This window comes from Heteronotia binoei, chromosome 11 (assembly GCF_032191835.1).
Source record: "Heteronotia binoei isolate CCM8104 ecotype False Entrance Well chromosome 11, APGP_CSIRO_Hbin_v1, whole genome shotgun sequence".
Classification (NCBI taxonomy): Eukaryota; Metazoa; Chordata; class Lepidosauria; order Squamata; family Gekkonidae; genus Heteronotia; species Heteronotia binoei.
In genome coordinates this window covers 18,002,886-18,019,448 of record NC_083233.1, presented here as the reverse complement: position 1 = coordinate 18,019,448, position 16,563 = coordinate 18,002,886, and the positions used below count along the sequence as shown (strand labels likewise).

The window sequence follows — 16,563 nt, the reverse complement described above, 5'->3', positions numbered from 1 at the left end:
GTCTGCTTTCTTCTGATCAAGTGATCAATCCCCCACTAGTTGCTGCGTGGCTGCCACCGTTTCCACAGTCCCCTGCTCCTCCTTAGTTGCCAACTACCAAAACAGCCAACGAAGAGTCCCACAAAATCCTAATGAAACTAGTATTCATAATCGTCAAGCTGGACACACAAACCCATAACAGCGTTATTCAATAATTATGAAGCACGCTAAATGGAAACACGACACATGTTGGGTTTCCCTGATTATAAAATCAATTATATAATTCCATTGTTTTTAGATGTTAAAAAGCCTGAATTTTCATTGAAAACACACAGAGCGCTATAGGGGAAAGAGGGGTGTGTGGGGAGAATGAAGAAACAATATGAGCACGAGGTGACGGAACCCACCCACCTGTTATGTATGTGGACTCAAGTGAGACTTTGGGTGTTCCTGGCTGACTCATTGGAGCCATACAGACTGAGCTTGGGAACAATGGGCTGCAGGATCCAAATCTCTGCTGCCTTGGACCAATCACAAGCCCCCACCAGTTTGAAGGATCCAACAATGTGCTTGCACGGGAACCCAGAGATGTATATAAGTTTGGCCCCGCTGGCCCAGTTCTCAGTCTTGTAGTGCAGGCATCTACTATGCTGTAGCCAATAAACAGCTGGTTATCACTTCGACTCATCTATGCACAGAGCCCACTATACAATACCACCAAAAAGGGGGGGGAGAAGGGAGGAAGGAAGGAAGGAAGGCAGGAAGGAAGGAAGGAAGGAAGGCAGGAAGGAAGGCAGGAAGGAAGGAAGGAAGGAAGGAAGGAAGGAAGGAAGGAAGGAAGGAAGGAAGGAAGGAAGGAAGGAAGGAAGGAAGGAAGGAAGGAAGGAAGGAAGGAAGGAAGGAAAACTGAGAATTCAGATCCTAAGGCAGAAAAATCATGAAAGAAGTGGATCCAGAAATCGTGAGGTAACTCCTGGGGATGCAAAAAGTTGTGTGGAAAGTTTCACAAACTTAAATTATTTAAGGACACTGATGAGGAGGCTTGCACTTGGGCAGAAATGGTCTGAGTCATAAATGATCTGGAACTAGGAGTGAGCAGTGCAGTGGCCAAGTTTGCAGATGACACAAAATTATTCAGGATGGTGAAAACCAAGGGTGACTGTGAAGAGAATGAACGGTATCATTAAAGACGGTGAGGGGAGAAGAGGCATATTTGTCATGTTCCCGATGTAAAATCTCCCTACAAATTAAAAAGAAAATAGCACACACAGCAGGGCAACATGTTTTAGTCTACTAGACTTTTGCATACTGTGCTAGTTGTCCATTTACAAGGTTCTGATCCTCGTAGCCACCCAAAGCCTGCTTCGGCGGGGAGGGCAGGATATAAATCCAATTGTTGTTGTTGTTGTTGTTAATAATAATAATTGGATTTATGATGGATTTATAATTGTATGGATGATGATGATGATCATCATCATCATCATCATCATCATCTCCAAAAGGCCATTGCAGAGCTGGGAAAAGTACAGAAGAGGGCACCCAAGATGATGAGGGGGTTGGAGCACCTTCCCTAGGAGGAGAGGCTGAAGAGTCTGGGACTTTCCAGTTTTGAAAAGAGATGACTAAAGTGGGGGAGGGGGTCATGATAGAGGTTTGTAAAAATTTGCATGGGGTGGAGAGAGTTGACAAAGGCTGTTTCTACACTTGACAGAAGATCCTCTCTCGATGCGCATTTAAAACGTTCATCCACATTGCATACCGCCGTCACTTCTGTCTCGCTTTGCATTATCTTAAGTCGTCTACACTCGTTTTCTTGAATTGGTACTGAGAGCAATTTCACCCCGGAGTTGCTCCTCACTTTACAAGAGTACTTTTGAACAGGAGTTTTCTGCAGGTGGATTTGAGACTTGTAAAATCAGAATTAACCCTGAGTGTAGAAACAGCCAAAGTGAAGTTTTTCCCTCTCTCCCAAAATACTAGAATTCAAAGGCATCCAATGAAGCTGACGGGCAGTAGGTTCAGGATGGATAAAAGGAAATACTACTTTACCCAGAGAGTAATTACAATGTGACATTTGCTGCTAGAGGATATAGTGATGGCCACAGGAAGAAGCAGCTTTAAAAGAGGATTAGATATAATTCATGTAGGAGAAGTCTATCAGGGACTACTAGCCATGGTGACTAAGGTGAACCTCCACATTCGGAGGCACTGAATCTGTGAATCCCAGAGTCAGGAGACAACTTCAGGGGAAGGCCTTGGCCTCTATGCCCTGTTGTTGGCCATCCAGAAGAACTGGTTGGCCACTGTGTGAGACAGGATGCTGGACTAGATGGAGTATTGTCTGATCCAGCAGGGCTCTTCTTACCTTCTTACATTCAAACTTATGTTTACAGCAGCGTGTTTTGAATAGTTGTGAGGCAAACGTCAATTCACATCCTTCAGAACAAAAGAACATAAGAGAAGCCATGTTGGATCAGGCCAAAGGCCCATCCAGTCCAACACTCTGTGTTACACAATGGCCAAAAAACCCAGGTGCCATCAGGAGGTCCATCAGTGGGGCCAGGACACTAGAAGTCATCACACTGTTGCCCCTCCCAAGCACCAATCCAAATACCTTTATTGGCATAGAAATAAAAAGTGCAGCATGGCAAGTTTACATAGAGTTTCAAAACCAGTCAAACATCAAGAAGGGGAACTAGTCCTTTGCTCCCTGATTCTTATGGCAGCCAAAAGGTACTTTGCAACTAGGCTTGTGGTATGGGAACATCGGTCAGAAAGCAGAAAGAAAACCAAGTTTGCCTCAGGTAATCCAAACAGGATAGGTTTGATTATACGGTCCTACACTTCCCCATAGAAATCACAATGAAGTAAGACATGGGTGACCGTTTCAAGGTGCCTTCCATCACTGCCCCAGACAGAGAGTTCCAACAATACACTGTGGCAAATAGATACTGATGGACCTCTGCTCCATATGTTTATCCGATCGCCTCTTGAAGCTGGAAATCCCTTTGTCCCAGATCCTTTCATTTAACATCTATTCTTCTGTACCCCATAATCCATGTATAGGAAATTGTGCATTTCCTATACATATTCATTTCCTTCTCCGTGAACTGCAAGCTCTTCCCCTGCATTGTTCTTCTATAGACCTTGTCCCAAGATGTGTACAGCAATACTGCTGACGCCATGTGCCAGAACAAAGAAGGAAAGTCTGGGACTTAGAAGTAGCCAGGCTTGGCTAAAAGCAACAAGCAGGCAAAATGAATAATCTCATATCTCCAAAATCAGCCTATGAGTTGTTGCAGATCCCCAGTAAAAAAAATAAGCCACTTTGGAAAACAGCAAATACAGAAGTATGTCTAGCTAATAAATTTTGTTCCTACAGAGTTTGGAAATAAATATAAACTTCAATATTCTCTGTACTTTTTTAGTGGGAGTGTAATGGATATCCCGGACAAAACAGTGAATGGGTGCTTATAGGTCAATGGTGCAACTTCATCATGAAATCTTGTTTTTAACTGTATTCAACAGAGCAGGCTTGTTAAAAAGCGGTCGGATAAATTCATGGAAAAGAGTTCTGTCAATTATGGTTAATTTAGGGTTACCAGAGGTCCTCTTTTTAGAAGCCATGTTCTCCGTGTGTGTGTGTCTTCTTTTGGGCTCTTTTTTAAAAAAAACTGATGTAATGCCCTCTTTTTGAGTTGGGAAGTTAGGAACATTCCTAGTTAGCAGCAGTTATCACTACTTCAATGGTAGGGGTATTGCAAATGAGATTTGTCATAGTGATCACTTGTTTGAAGTGGTCAGTCTGGAAACATGTCCTCTTTTTTGCTTTTCAAAATAAGGTAACCCTAAGTTAGATGGAGGGGAAGAGCCCTGTGCCGCAGAGTGGCAAAGCTGCAGTACTGCAGTCCTAAGCTCTGCTCATGACCTGAGTTCGATCCCGGCGGAAGCTGGACTCAGGTAGCCGGCACATGGTTGACTCAGCCTTCCATCCTTCCGAGGTCGGTAGAATGAGTACCCAGCTTGCTGGGGGAGAAGTATAGATGACTGAGGAAGGCAATGGCAAACCACCCCGTAAAAAGTTTGTTGTGAAAACGTGAAAGCAACGGCACCCCAGAGTCGGAAACGACTGGTGCTTGCACAGGGGACTACCTTTACCTTTTTAAGTTAGATGGAATCTCCACATTCGGAAGCAGTTGCTGAAGAGTATGAGGGAAGATCCTTAGTGCCCTTCCTGAGGACTTTCAGTGCAATCCTAAAAGCACTTTCCTGGGAGTAAGCCCCATTGAATAGACTTTAGTAGAATTCAAAGTAGACCTGCTTAGGATTGCTCTCTTAGGATCTGAAGGATACAAAATGTTGGACCAAATGGTCCTTTGGTCTTATCCAGGGCTTTTTTTTTTTGTAGCAAGAACTCCTTTGCATATTAAGCCACACACCCCTGATGTAGCCAGTCCTCCTGGAGCTTACAGTAGGCCCTGTAAGAAGAGCCCCGTAAGCTCTTGGAGGATTGGCTATGTCAGGGGTGTGTGGCCTAACATGCAAAGGAGTTCCTGCTACAAAAAATACCCTGGTCTGATCCAGGATAACTCTTCTTAGATGGAGGCGATGAGCAAGATGTCTGTCTCCCATGCCAATCTCAGGGAAACATGCATCTCTTTAATGCAGTACAGGTTTTCATGAGGTACCACCTATTCCTCAAACTCACCTTACCCATTATACGTCAATGATAGGTTACAGGCTACAGCATGGACCGTGCCACTTCTATGCACAATGTGGCAGAGTATGCAGAGGAATGCCCTTCAGGGGACATCCTGTTCCACCAGTCCCTTCCACCAGCTATGTTGCACACAGGGGTCATTTCGTAGAAAAAGAGGTGCTGGAGTCATTAGCACAACTCATTTGCATATGCCACACACCCCCTGACATCACTGGAAGGTGGACTAAATTATATCAACTCAGCATCTTTTTAAAAATGCTTCTTGAATTAGAATTGTCGTTAAAAAAAGCTTACTCCCATCATACTTTTAAAATGACTTTCTCCTATGTGGCCACAGTGGCATAAGGAAGACTTCATGTCAAGACTTTCTCCTGTGATGAAGATGAGGACAAGTTGAAGAAACTGGGCATGCTTAGCCTGGAGAGGAGGCGGCTGAGAGGTGATAGGATCACCATCTTCAAGTACTTGAAGGGCTGTCATATAGAGGATGGTGTGGAATTGTTTTCTGTGGCCCCAGAAGGTAGGACCAGAACCAATGGGTTGAAATTAAATCAAAAGAGTTTCCGGCTCAACACTAGGAAGAACTTCCTGACCATTAGAGCGGTTCCTCAGTGGAACAGGCTTCCTCAGGAGGTGGTGGGCTCTCCTTCCTTGGAGGTTTTTAAACAGAGGCTAGATAGCCATCTGACAGTAATGAAGATCCTGTGAATTTAGGGGGAGATATTTGTGCGTTTCCTGCATTGTGCAGGGGATTGGACTAGATGCCCCTGGAAGTCCCTTCCAACTCTATGATCTGTCTGCTTTATATGTTTTTGGGTTTTTTCCCATTTTTTTGCGGGGGGAAATATTAGAAAGGCTGTCAAATCTTAAGAGTTCAGCAAAATCCTCACAGAGGATTTGAACAATGATGCCAAGAAGCAATTATGGGAGAGGGGAGGTGGTAAGAAAGAAAGAGCAACATAAAATTTAGAGGTTCTGGAGCTCCACTTCTGTGAGCTCCTTTCTAAAATGAGGCCTGGTTGCACAACCAGCTGTTATGGAGAATCTAAGTGTGCATCAGAAGAAGCTGATGGGTGGCAAAAGGACAGGGAGATGTCAGAGTGCCAAAACACTCAATATAGGATTTTTTAAAAAAAAGTTAAATACCCATTTTGGTCCAAGAACAAGTCATAAGAACCAGTCAGACCTTCCAACATGACTGCAGTAACCAGTGGAACATAACAGGGCACTGTTTTTCCCGCTAGGCCGAGAACTCAGTGTTTTTCACTGCTGCGGTTTCTGTGGTTCAAGAATTTTCCTATTCACAGCAGCGCGAATGCCGAAGCCAGTAGCTCTGCCTCTCCCTTAACGAGGTGTGAAAAGGGCCGTTTTTCCAAGCCGTTTGTCAACCACAGCCAAGTGAAGGAGCTTCAGGACGTGAGATGAGTATGTGTCAATCAGCACGCCAGGCGTTGCAAATTTGAGGAGAGAGCCCAGAGTTTCACAATTGTTTCCTAAAATGTCTGAGTTCAGAATACCCAGCCCTTTTTTTCCGTAACGCATGGCAATTATTAACAGACATCCCCCGGGCAGAAAAATGTCGAGAACGTTAAACTTTTCAGTAAAATAGTATTTTTAATACCAAATGGACAAAACTTTTTCTTGCTCCCCACCCAATATATCTCCTATTCTGGGTTTTTTTTCCCTTTCCTTCCAAGAACCCCCCAAATCTGCTACATAATGATTCGATGCTGCTAGTTGCAAAGATGTCAACAAATGAAGGTTTGGGTTAGCTAGTGAAAAGTGACAATCTTTTCTAGAACAGTGCTTCAACTGGACTGAAACGCCTGCCAAGTGAACTGCATACACTCCGTTAGCATTATGGCTTACAGCTGATCCTAATGTGCTTACTCTGAGGTAAGCCCCACTGAATTCAACAAATCTTACTTCATCCTGGCAGCTATCTCAAGGACTGAAGTCCCCGTCTCTGATCCTTCGCATGCAGCAACAAAACCCATTCAGTTGAATGGCGTTTCACTCCCCATCAGTATTCAGGCAACGTGCACCGAAGACGAAACCTTACCTCACCACAATTTCCATCCTTTGAAATGGCGACAACCGCAGGAAGTCATGAGAGAGTTTAAAACTGAAAGAAGCACCTTCTGGCTGTCGAATTTTGCACCCGTATCTGTGGCAGAGGCTTCCTGACAATGCCTTGACAGTAATACAAATTTTTCTCAAAGCGTCTTCTTGAGGAAGCCTTCCGAAATGTGACTAGCCTCCAAAGACTGGACCGGTGACTGTACAAAAGGAAATCCTGTATCTCGTTTCTCTTCCCGTCTGAAAATATACTCAACCACAGCTTCTGGAGTGGAAACAAAGCCAATGATGACATCGTATCAATAGGCTTGCCATTAAAGAAGAAGCTCAGCTTTGAGTTTTGCTTTCTCTTTGACATCTAGCCCATCTGTGTATTCATGCCCCGTTTTGCTTCATACAGTCTTCTATCCAACAGAGGCTTTGAGCAGCCATGTGCTGTAGTGGTTAGAGAGCTGGACTAAGAGAAAGGAGATCCAGGTTTGAGTTCTGTCTCAGTCACGCCTCATGTCTGTGAGCCGCCCTGAGCCTGCCTCGGCGGGGAGGGCGGGATACAAATAAAAAATTATTATTATTATTATTATTATTATTATTATTATTATTATTATTATTTTGGCAGGAGCTCACCGGAGCAGAGCTTCGGAATCTCTACATTTTATTGTGCTTTCTTTCTTATCCCCAGTCTCTAAAAAAAAATTGCTTCTGGGCTCCTTGTTCAAACCCCCTGTAAAAACTTTGCTAAACTCTTAAGATTTGACAAACTTTCTAAAAGATTTCCTGACAAAAAAAAAATGGGAAAATAACCAAAACGTATAAAGCAGACAGATGAAAATTCTTCATCCTGTCACTGTGGCCACATAGGAGAAAGTCATTTTAAAAGTATGATGGGAGTAAGGTTTCTAAAAGGACAATTCTAATTCAAGAAGCATTTTAAAGCAGATGCTGAGTTGATAAAATTTAGCAAACCTTCCAGTGATGTCAGGGGTGTGTGGCATGTGCAAATGAGTTGTGCCATTGAGCTCCAGCACCTCTTTTTCTACGAAATGACCCCTGGTCATAATGCTTACTGGCTGATCCTGGGCCAGTTATTCTCTCAGCCCAACACACCTCACCATTTACAAAGTCTGTAGCAGGGAGTTGTTTGTTTGTTGTAGAAAAAGCCCAGCAGGAACTCATTTGCATATTAGGCCACACCCCCTGACACCAAGCTGGCTGGAACTGTGTTCCTGTGTGTTCCTGCTCAAAAAAATTCCCTGGTCTGTAGTGATCATCTGCACCTTTTTTTTTTTTTAAATATGTTTCATTTTTTTTTCCATTTCATTTATTAGTTTCTATGACCAAAGGTCTTAAGCTCAATCAGGATGTAACAACTGTCAAAACATGCATGGGTATACAACAGAACTAACCATATTCACAGAATTCAAATGTTACAGTCAAAATATTCAAAACTAAAAATGAATACAATGTTAAAACCGAAATTTCTAATAAAACCTATGGTACAGTTATGTAAACCTAAAATTGTCATGATAACCACATATATGCCAGATTCCATTACCATCAGATTTTTGTCGTTTTACAGATAAGATTCTTATCGTTAAAAGTTCTGTAACAAAATAGGTGGTTTCAGGATTAGTATCTGCCAGCAAATAAGGGACCTCCCAAAGTTCCTTTGGTAATTGGTGTTTAATAAGAACAGAAGTTATCCACATTGATCTAGGAATCGACCACTGATGACAATGTAATAGAAGATGGCTAAGATGGATGAGTATGTTTCAAAGAATATCAATATTCAGGGGTATTTGGATGCCCGGATACCATTTCAGGACTCAGGTTAATTTAGGGGAGGGGATTCCAGAATTATTTGGTTCCACTATTCCCTATGTTGGATTTCTTTCAATGGGCCAAATGGCACCAGGGGGATTAATACTGCCTATGCACTGAAGACCCTCCCACAAATATCAAGCAAATTGGACCAAAGTGGGCTCCTGAACAAAGTGCCCCCAGCCACTAGGGTTGCCAAGTCCAATTCAAGAAATATCTGGGGACTTTGGGGGTGGAGCCAGGAGACACTGGGGGTGGAGCCAGGAGCAAGGGTGTGACAAGCATAATTGAACTCCAAGGGAGTACCGGCCATCACAATTAAAGGGACCGCACACCTTTTTAATTGCTTTCCTTCCAGAGGAACTCATGAAGGATAGGGGCACCTTCTTTTGGGGCTCATAGACTTGGACCCCTTGGTCCAATCTTTTTGAAACTTGGGGGATATTTTGGGGAGAGTCACTGGATGCTATGCTGCAAATTTGGTGCCTCTACCTCAAAAAACAGTCCCCCCCTAGAGCCCCAGATACCCGCAGATCAATTCTCCATTATTTCCTATGGGAAGATGTCTCCCATAGGGAATAATAGAGTTCCCAGCAGACATTCCCCTCCCTTCCCCCTGCCTTCTGATGACCCTAAAGTGGGGGGAGGGCCTCCAAACCGGGGGATCCCCTGCCCCCACCTGGGGATTGGCAACCCTACCAGCCACCCAACTTGTCTTTATTGTTTCCTATGGGGAGAGGCTATGAGCTATGCCTCATGCGAGGGACTGTGGCTCAGTGGCAGAGCATCTGCTTTTTATGCAGAAGGTCCCAGGTTCAATCCCTGCCATCTCCAGTGGAAACGACCAGGCAGTAGGCCAGGCTTATAGCTATGAGGGGCGACACCCCCTCATAAGAGAAGCCATGTTGGATCAAGCCCAATGGCCCATCCAGTCCAACACTCTGTGTCACACAGTGGCAAAAAAAACAACAGGTGCCATCAAGAGGCCCACTAGTGGGGCTAGTAGCCCTCCCACTATGCCCCCCCAAGCACAAAGAATACACAGCATCCCTGCCCCAGACAGAGAGTTCCAACAATACACTGTGGCTAATAGGCACTGATGGACCTCTGCTCCATATGCTTATCCAATTCCCTCTTGAAGCTTTCTGTGCTTGTAGCCGCCACCATTTCCTGTGGCAGTGAATTCCATGTGTGTTAATCACCCTTTGGGTGAAGAAGTACTTCCTTTTTTCCGTTCTAACCCGACTGCTCAGCAATTTAATTGAATGTCCACGAGTTCTCGTATTGTGAAAAAAGGAGAAAAGTAGTTCTTTCTCTACCTTCTCTATCCCATGATCCCACCCTGATTTGTCCAGGTCAGCTGAAAGATTGATTGTGCCATGCCTTCTCTGGTAGGAGAGACAGAGAGAGAAAAAACCCTTTTGTAGGTAAAAGCTGTTCTCATTTCCCTGCTAGCTGTCAGCTTTTAGCTGAAGGTATGAACTTTGGCCATCAAATGAGAAGGGAGAACTCCCTGGAGAAGATCCTGATGCTAGGAAAGACAGAAGGCAAAAGAAGAAGAGGACGGCAGAAGATGAGATGGCTGGACAGTGTTACTGATGTAACATACATGAATTTGAGCAGACTTCAGAGGATGGTGGAAGACAGGAGGGCCTGGCGTGACTTTGTCCATGGGGATGCAAAGAGTTGGACTCGACTGTGCAACTGAACAACAAAATGAATTGACCATCATTCTTTGGCAAAGGAGATCATTAGCATTTCTAAAAGTGTTGTTGGGCTGAAAGGAATTGATGAGCTTTAGGTGTGAACTGACTGTTTCATTGACTCTGGCCAGGGAGGCATTTCTAAAGGGTTGTTGGGTGAGGAGGAGACCGGGGCTTTTTTTTGTAGCAGGAACTCCTTTGCATATTAGGCCACACACCCCTGATGTAGCCAATCCTCAAAGAGCTTTCAAGGCTCTTAGTACAGGGCCTACAGTAAGCTCCAGAAGTATTGGCTACATCATGGGTATGTGGCCTAATATGCAAAGGAGTTCCTGCTACAAAAAAAAAAGCTCTGAAAATTGCAAAGAGTAACATGAAACTTAGTTGCCATATTTTTATTTCACTTGTTAGGCCAAGTGTCACAAAAGTTACCTGCTGAACTGTTAACTACGTTTAGATACCTGTAATCCCTTGTGACAGAGATTTCTGAGGTATGCATATAGCAAGAACCTCATCTATCATTCAATTTCAATGCTGGGGGAAAAGGAAGCTTGCATAGACTTGAAGCACATGTCAAGTACACCACCGTACCTAAGAGAAAACTCTCTTTCATGCCATCTCACGACAGCTGCAACAACACAGGGTGGGAATATGCTCTCTCTCTCTCTCTTTCTCTCTCTCTCTCTATATATATTAGTGATATATATGAAGAGCCCTGTGGTGCAGAGTGGTAAAGCTGCAGTACTGCAGTCCTAAGCTTTTCTCTTGACCTGAGTTCAATCCCATCGGAAGCTGGGTTCAGGTAGCTGGCTCATGGTCGACTCAGCCGTTCATCCTTCCGAGGTCGGTAAAATGAGTACCCAGCTTGCTGGGGGGGAAAGCGTAGATGACTGGGGAAGACAATGGCAAACCACCCTGTAAAAAGTCTGCCGTGAAAGCGATGTGAAAGCAACGCCACCCCAGAGTCGGAAACGACTGGTGCTTGCACAGGGGACTACCTTTACCTTATATATATATTTATTTCTTTATTTCTTACAAAAAATAAATGATAGCCTTATAGCTGTGGGTGAGCCCCCTCTGTCTCCTGGCAACCAATGTTTTTAGGTCCAGTCCGCCACTATGTATCAGTTTGTCTTGTAGGCAGGCCAGCTCCATGAGATACTTCTACAGCAGATTGCAAAGTTCTCCAAGAGAAGGGATACAGTGATCATGGGAGATTTCAATTACCCAGACATCTGTTGGAAGTCCAACTCTGCTAAAAATGAAAAGTCAAATAGATTCCTGACTTGTCTTGCTGACAACTTCCTTTTCCAGAAAGTGAAGACGGAAACAAGGGGATCTGCTATCTTGGATTTGATTCTCACCAACACAGAAGAATTGATTGAAGAAGTGGAAATAGTGGGCACCCTGGGCAGTAGTGACCATGTGATTTTGGAATTTACAGTCTTAAGGAAGGGAAAAACTATACGTAGTCAGACTTATAGGCTGGACTTCAGAAAGGCAAACTCTGATAAACTTAGAACTATGCTGGGTAAAATCCCATAGTCAGAAATACTTGGGAGGAAGGGGGGTCAGGAGGGGTTGGAGTTTCTTAAAAGAGATATACTGAAAGCGCAATCACAGACGATTCCTATGAGAAGAAAAAATGGAAAAAGCCTAAAGAAGCTGAAGTGGCTCCATAAACAGCTCTCTAAAGACTTGAGAAATAAAAAAGACTCCTTTAGGAATTGGAAGGAGGGCCTTATAACCAAGGATGAATATAAACAAATCACCAGTGCTTGTAGAGAAAAAGTTAGGAAAGCTAAAGCTCAGTATGAGCTTAGGCTGGCCAAAGATGCTAAAAACAACAAAAAAAGGGTTCTTTTCTTATGTTCAGAGTAAGAAAAAGAGCAAGGACACAGTAGGGCCATTGCGAGGGCAAGACAGTGAAATTGTAACAGGTAATGAAGTGAGGGCGGAACGGCTCAATTCCTACTTTTCCTCAGTCTTCTCTTCTGAGGGAAACGGTGCTCAACATGACAAAAACAGAACATATAAGGAGGGTATGAAGGTCCAACCTAGGATCAGCATAGGGGTAGTACATAAACACCTAGTTTCTTTAAATGAAACTAAGTCCTCAGGGCCAGATGAATTGCATCCAAGGGTTCTAAAAGAGCTTGCGGATGTAATTTCTGAGCCTCTGGCTATTATTTTTGAGAATTCTTGGAGAACAGCAGAGGTGCCGGAAGATTGGAGGCAGGCGAATGTTGTCCCCATCTTCAAGAAGGGGAAAAAAGACGATCCGGGTAACTACCAACCCATCAGCTTGACGTCTATACCTGGAAAAGTTTTAGAACAAATCATCGGTCCTGGAACATTTAGAAAGAATGGATGTGATTACTAAGAGCCAGCATGGTTTTCTCAAGAACAAGTCATGTCAGACTAACCTGATCTCTTTTTTTTGAGAAAGTGACTACCTTGCTGGATCAGGGGAATGCTGTAGACATCGTTTATCTTGATTTCAGTAAGGCTTTTGATAAAGTTTCACATACTGTCCTTGTTGACAAGTTGGTAAAATGTGGTTTGGATCCTGTTACCGTTAGGTGGATCTGTAACTGGTTGACAGATCGCACCCAAAGAGTGCTTGTGAATGGTTCCTCATCCTCTCGGAGAGGAGTGACAAGTGGAGTGCCTCAAGGATCTGTCCTGGGACCTGTTTTGTCCAACATCTTTATCAATGATTTGGATGAAGGAACAAAGGGAATGTTTATTAAATTTGCAGATGATACTAAATTGGGAGGGGCTGCAAACAAAGAAGACAGAAACAGGATACAGGATGACCTTGACAGGCTAGAAAAGTGGGCTAAAATCAATAAAATGAATTTTAACAGGGATAAATGTAAAAAAGTTCTGCATTTAGGTAGGAAAAATCCAATGCATGGTTATAGGATGGGGGAGACTTGTCTCAGCAATAGTATGTGCGAAAAGGATCTAGGGGTCTTAGTGGATCATACACTGAACATGAGTCAACAGTGTGATGCGGCTGCTAAAAAGGCAAATGCAATTTTGGGCTGTATCAACAGAAGTATAATGTCCAGATCACATGATGTGATGGTATCGCTTTACTCTGCTCTGGTAAGACCTCACCTGGAGTTCTGTGTTCAGTTTTGGGCACCACATTTTAAGAAAGATATAGGCAAGCTGGAACAGGTCCAGAGGAGGGCGACAAAGATGGTGAGGGGTCTGGAGACCAAGTCCGATAAGGAAAGGTTGAAGGAGCTCGGGATGTTTAGCCTGGAGAGGATGCAGCTGAGAGGTGATATGATCACCATCTTCAAGTACTTGAAGAGCTGTCATATAGAGGATGGTGTGGAATTGTTTTCTGTGGCCCCAGAAGGCAGGACCAGAATCAATGGGTTGAAATTAAATCAAGAGTTTCTGGCTCAACATTAGGAAGAACTTCCTGACCGTTAGAGCGGTTCCTCAGTGGAACAGGCTTCTTCGGGAGATGGTGGGCTCTCCTTCCTTGGAGGTTTTTAAACAGAGGCTAGATGGCCACCTGACAGCAATGAAGATCCTGTGAATTTAGGGGAAGGTGTTTGCGAGTTTCCTGCATTGTGCAGGGGGTTGGACTAGATGACCCTGGAGGTCCCTTCCAATTCTATGATTCTATGTAACCCACCCTCTTCCCTCTGTAGATCCCCTCCATTCCGAGGCTATTCCCCCCACACACACTGCAAAAGGGAGCGAGAGGAGGCAGCGACAGCGAAAGCAGCACTCCCCCCCCCCCCGCCCCAGCCGCCTCCACGCCTCGCCGGCCGGAGGCCCCTCGAAGCCGGGCATGCGCAGGAGGAGAAGGAGCGCGGCCTCTTCGCTGCAAGGGAGGCGGGCCCCTCAGCGCAAAAAGCCCCGATCAGCGGCAGAGTACGCTTCTCCAGCGGCGCCTGCCTGCCTGGGCAGCTGCGGCGCGTTTCTGGCTGCAGGGACAGAGCCCGTGGCAGCAGCGGCTATTGCTCCTGCTGCAGCCTGACTCACCTCCAGCGCCCGCCACAGGGAGAGCTTGGGCCGGCCTTCCCGCCAGACCCCTCCCACTGTCCCTCAGCCCGCCCGCCCGCCTGCCTACTACTACACCCCTGTGCGCCCTGGGGCCTGCGGGCGCCTGTTGGGGACCCCGGGCGGAGAGGGGCGCGCTGGCTTTTGCTGCCTTCTTCCCAGACAGAGCGACAGGTGGAGCAGGTGCGGGAGAGAGAGAGAGAGAGAGAGCCGGGTGGTTGGCCGCTGGAAGAAGCAGCCGAGCCTAGGGCTGCCAATCCCCAAGTGGGCAAGGGAATCCAAAGCATAAAGCTCCCGTAAAATCCAGCCTCCAACGAACCAATAAAAATAATAAGCCAGTTGTACAGATACAGAAAATATTGTCATTCCAACATAAGTCGTACTGTTATAAAGTCCAAGGAACCCATTCACCAAAATGCCAGTCCCTCCTTCTCCAGCAATTCTGTGCCAAGATTTCTTTGGGAAAGTTCCAGTGAAGAAAATAATCGATCCAATTTTCTTGAATGTGTGCAGCCAGAAATCCATAAGGCAATGGGTTTGTACTAGTGCCCATTTCGCATTAGCGTCTTCAAGTTTCTCATAAACAATTTCATACACTGGGTGAGGACGCCAACAATTTCGATCAATGAGTGACCCAGATATCCACATTGTACCCTATGGGAATTGGTCTCCAAAGGGAATAATGGAGTGTCCAGCAGACATTTCCCTCCTCCCCCTGCTTTCTGATGACCCTGAAGTGGGGAGGGCCTCCAAACTGGGGTATCCCCTGCCCCCACCTGGGGATTGGCAACCCTAAACAGAGGTCATCTTCTCAATACAACTGGACTTGTGCCACATTTGGAATATAGCCTCTCTTCTGTTCCAGAACACCCGTCACTGTTTTCCCTCCAAAGAGAACTCTTTCCCCCCTAAAATTGCCATCCTACAGGTAGTGCCTTCAAGATCTATAGAGACAGTGGGAGACTGGGTCCAAAAATATTGGTTGCCAGGAGACGAAGAGGGCCCACCCACAACTCTAAGGCTATCATTTAATTTTTATAAGAAATAACATTTTCAAAAAATACATAAGTGGAAAAAAGGCACAATTAAAACTTTTGAGAAATAAATGTGCATATATTTTTAGTCATTACAATGTACATATATTGTACATTTTACTGGCAGTATGCAGCAGATATTAAATGTAAATATTTAATATCTACTGTAAATTTTAGTTGCATTACAGTAATAATATTGGAACTTCTATTATATTTTCGAGCTACTAAAAGGACATTAACATTTTTAACATATTCTTTAATGTTTATGGGGGCCCTTTGGGGCCCACTTGCCATCAGGCAAGCTGACATCCTGACCAGTCCGCCACTGTATAGAGATCAGTACCCCTGGAGGAAATGGTTGTTTTGGAGGGTAGACTGAGCAGCATTCTACCCTACTGAAGTTCCTCCCTTCCTCAAATTCTGTCCTTCTCAAGCACCCCCTAATCTCCAGGAATTTCCCAACCCATTGTTGGCAACTTTATTCCCTCTTCTTCTCAAGAGATAACCAGCCTGGCCTCTTAGCCCTGGATTATGGAAGCAGGAGAATGATGTGGCAGAGACCTGAGGTGGCAGGATGGGTTGAAATGGTACCATCCATCCATTCTACGACTTCATTCCTCAACATGTCTAAAACCAGAGCTCGGTCCCCTGTTGTTGTAAATAGAAAGGAAAGGTCCCCTGTGGAAGCACCAGTAGTTTCCGGCTCTGAGGTGACATTGCTTTCACAGCAGACTTTTTACGGGGTGGTTTGCCATTGCCTTCCCTAGTCTTTTACACTTTCCCCCCAGCAAGCTGGGTCCTCATTTTACCGACCTCGGAAGGATGGAAGGCTGAGTCAACCTTGGGCCAGCTACCTGAATCCAGCTTCCACCGGAATCGAACTCAGCTCGTGAGCAGAGAGAGCAGACCACAGTACTGCAGTACTGCTGCTTTACCACTGCACCACCGGGCCACTTGTTGTAAATAGGCAGGACCCCCAAAAGGCCCTCAAGACATATTTCTTTGTTCTCCCCCTAGATGGCAGTGTTCTCAAACCCGATATTGTGTGCGAAAAGTGCCATCAGGTCGCAGACTTATGACAAGCCTGGGGTTTTCAAGACAGGTGGTTGGCCATTGCCTGCTTCAGCATAGCAACCGTTGACTTTCTTGGAGGTTTCCCATCCAAACACTAATCAGGGCCAACGCTGCTTAGCCTCTG

At 45.0% G+C, this 16,563-nt stretch overlaps 1 non-coding gene across 1 annotated transcript; it reads left to right on the top strand.

Moving 5' to 3' along the window:
* Positions 1-9,358: 9,358 nt before the first annotated feature.
* Positions 9,359-9,430, top strand: TRNAK-UUU (transfer RNA lysine (anticodon UUU)). Its single transcript has one exon. It is a non-coding gene; the product is annotated as a tRNA-Lys (tRNA).
* The last annotated feature ends 7,133 nt before the right edge of the window (positions 9,431-16,563 follow it).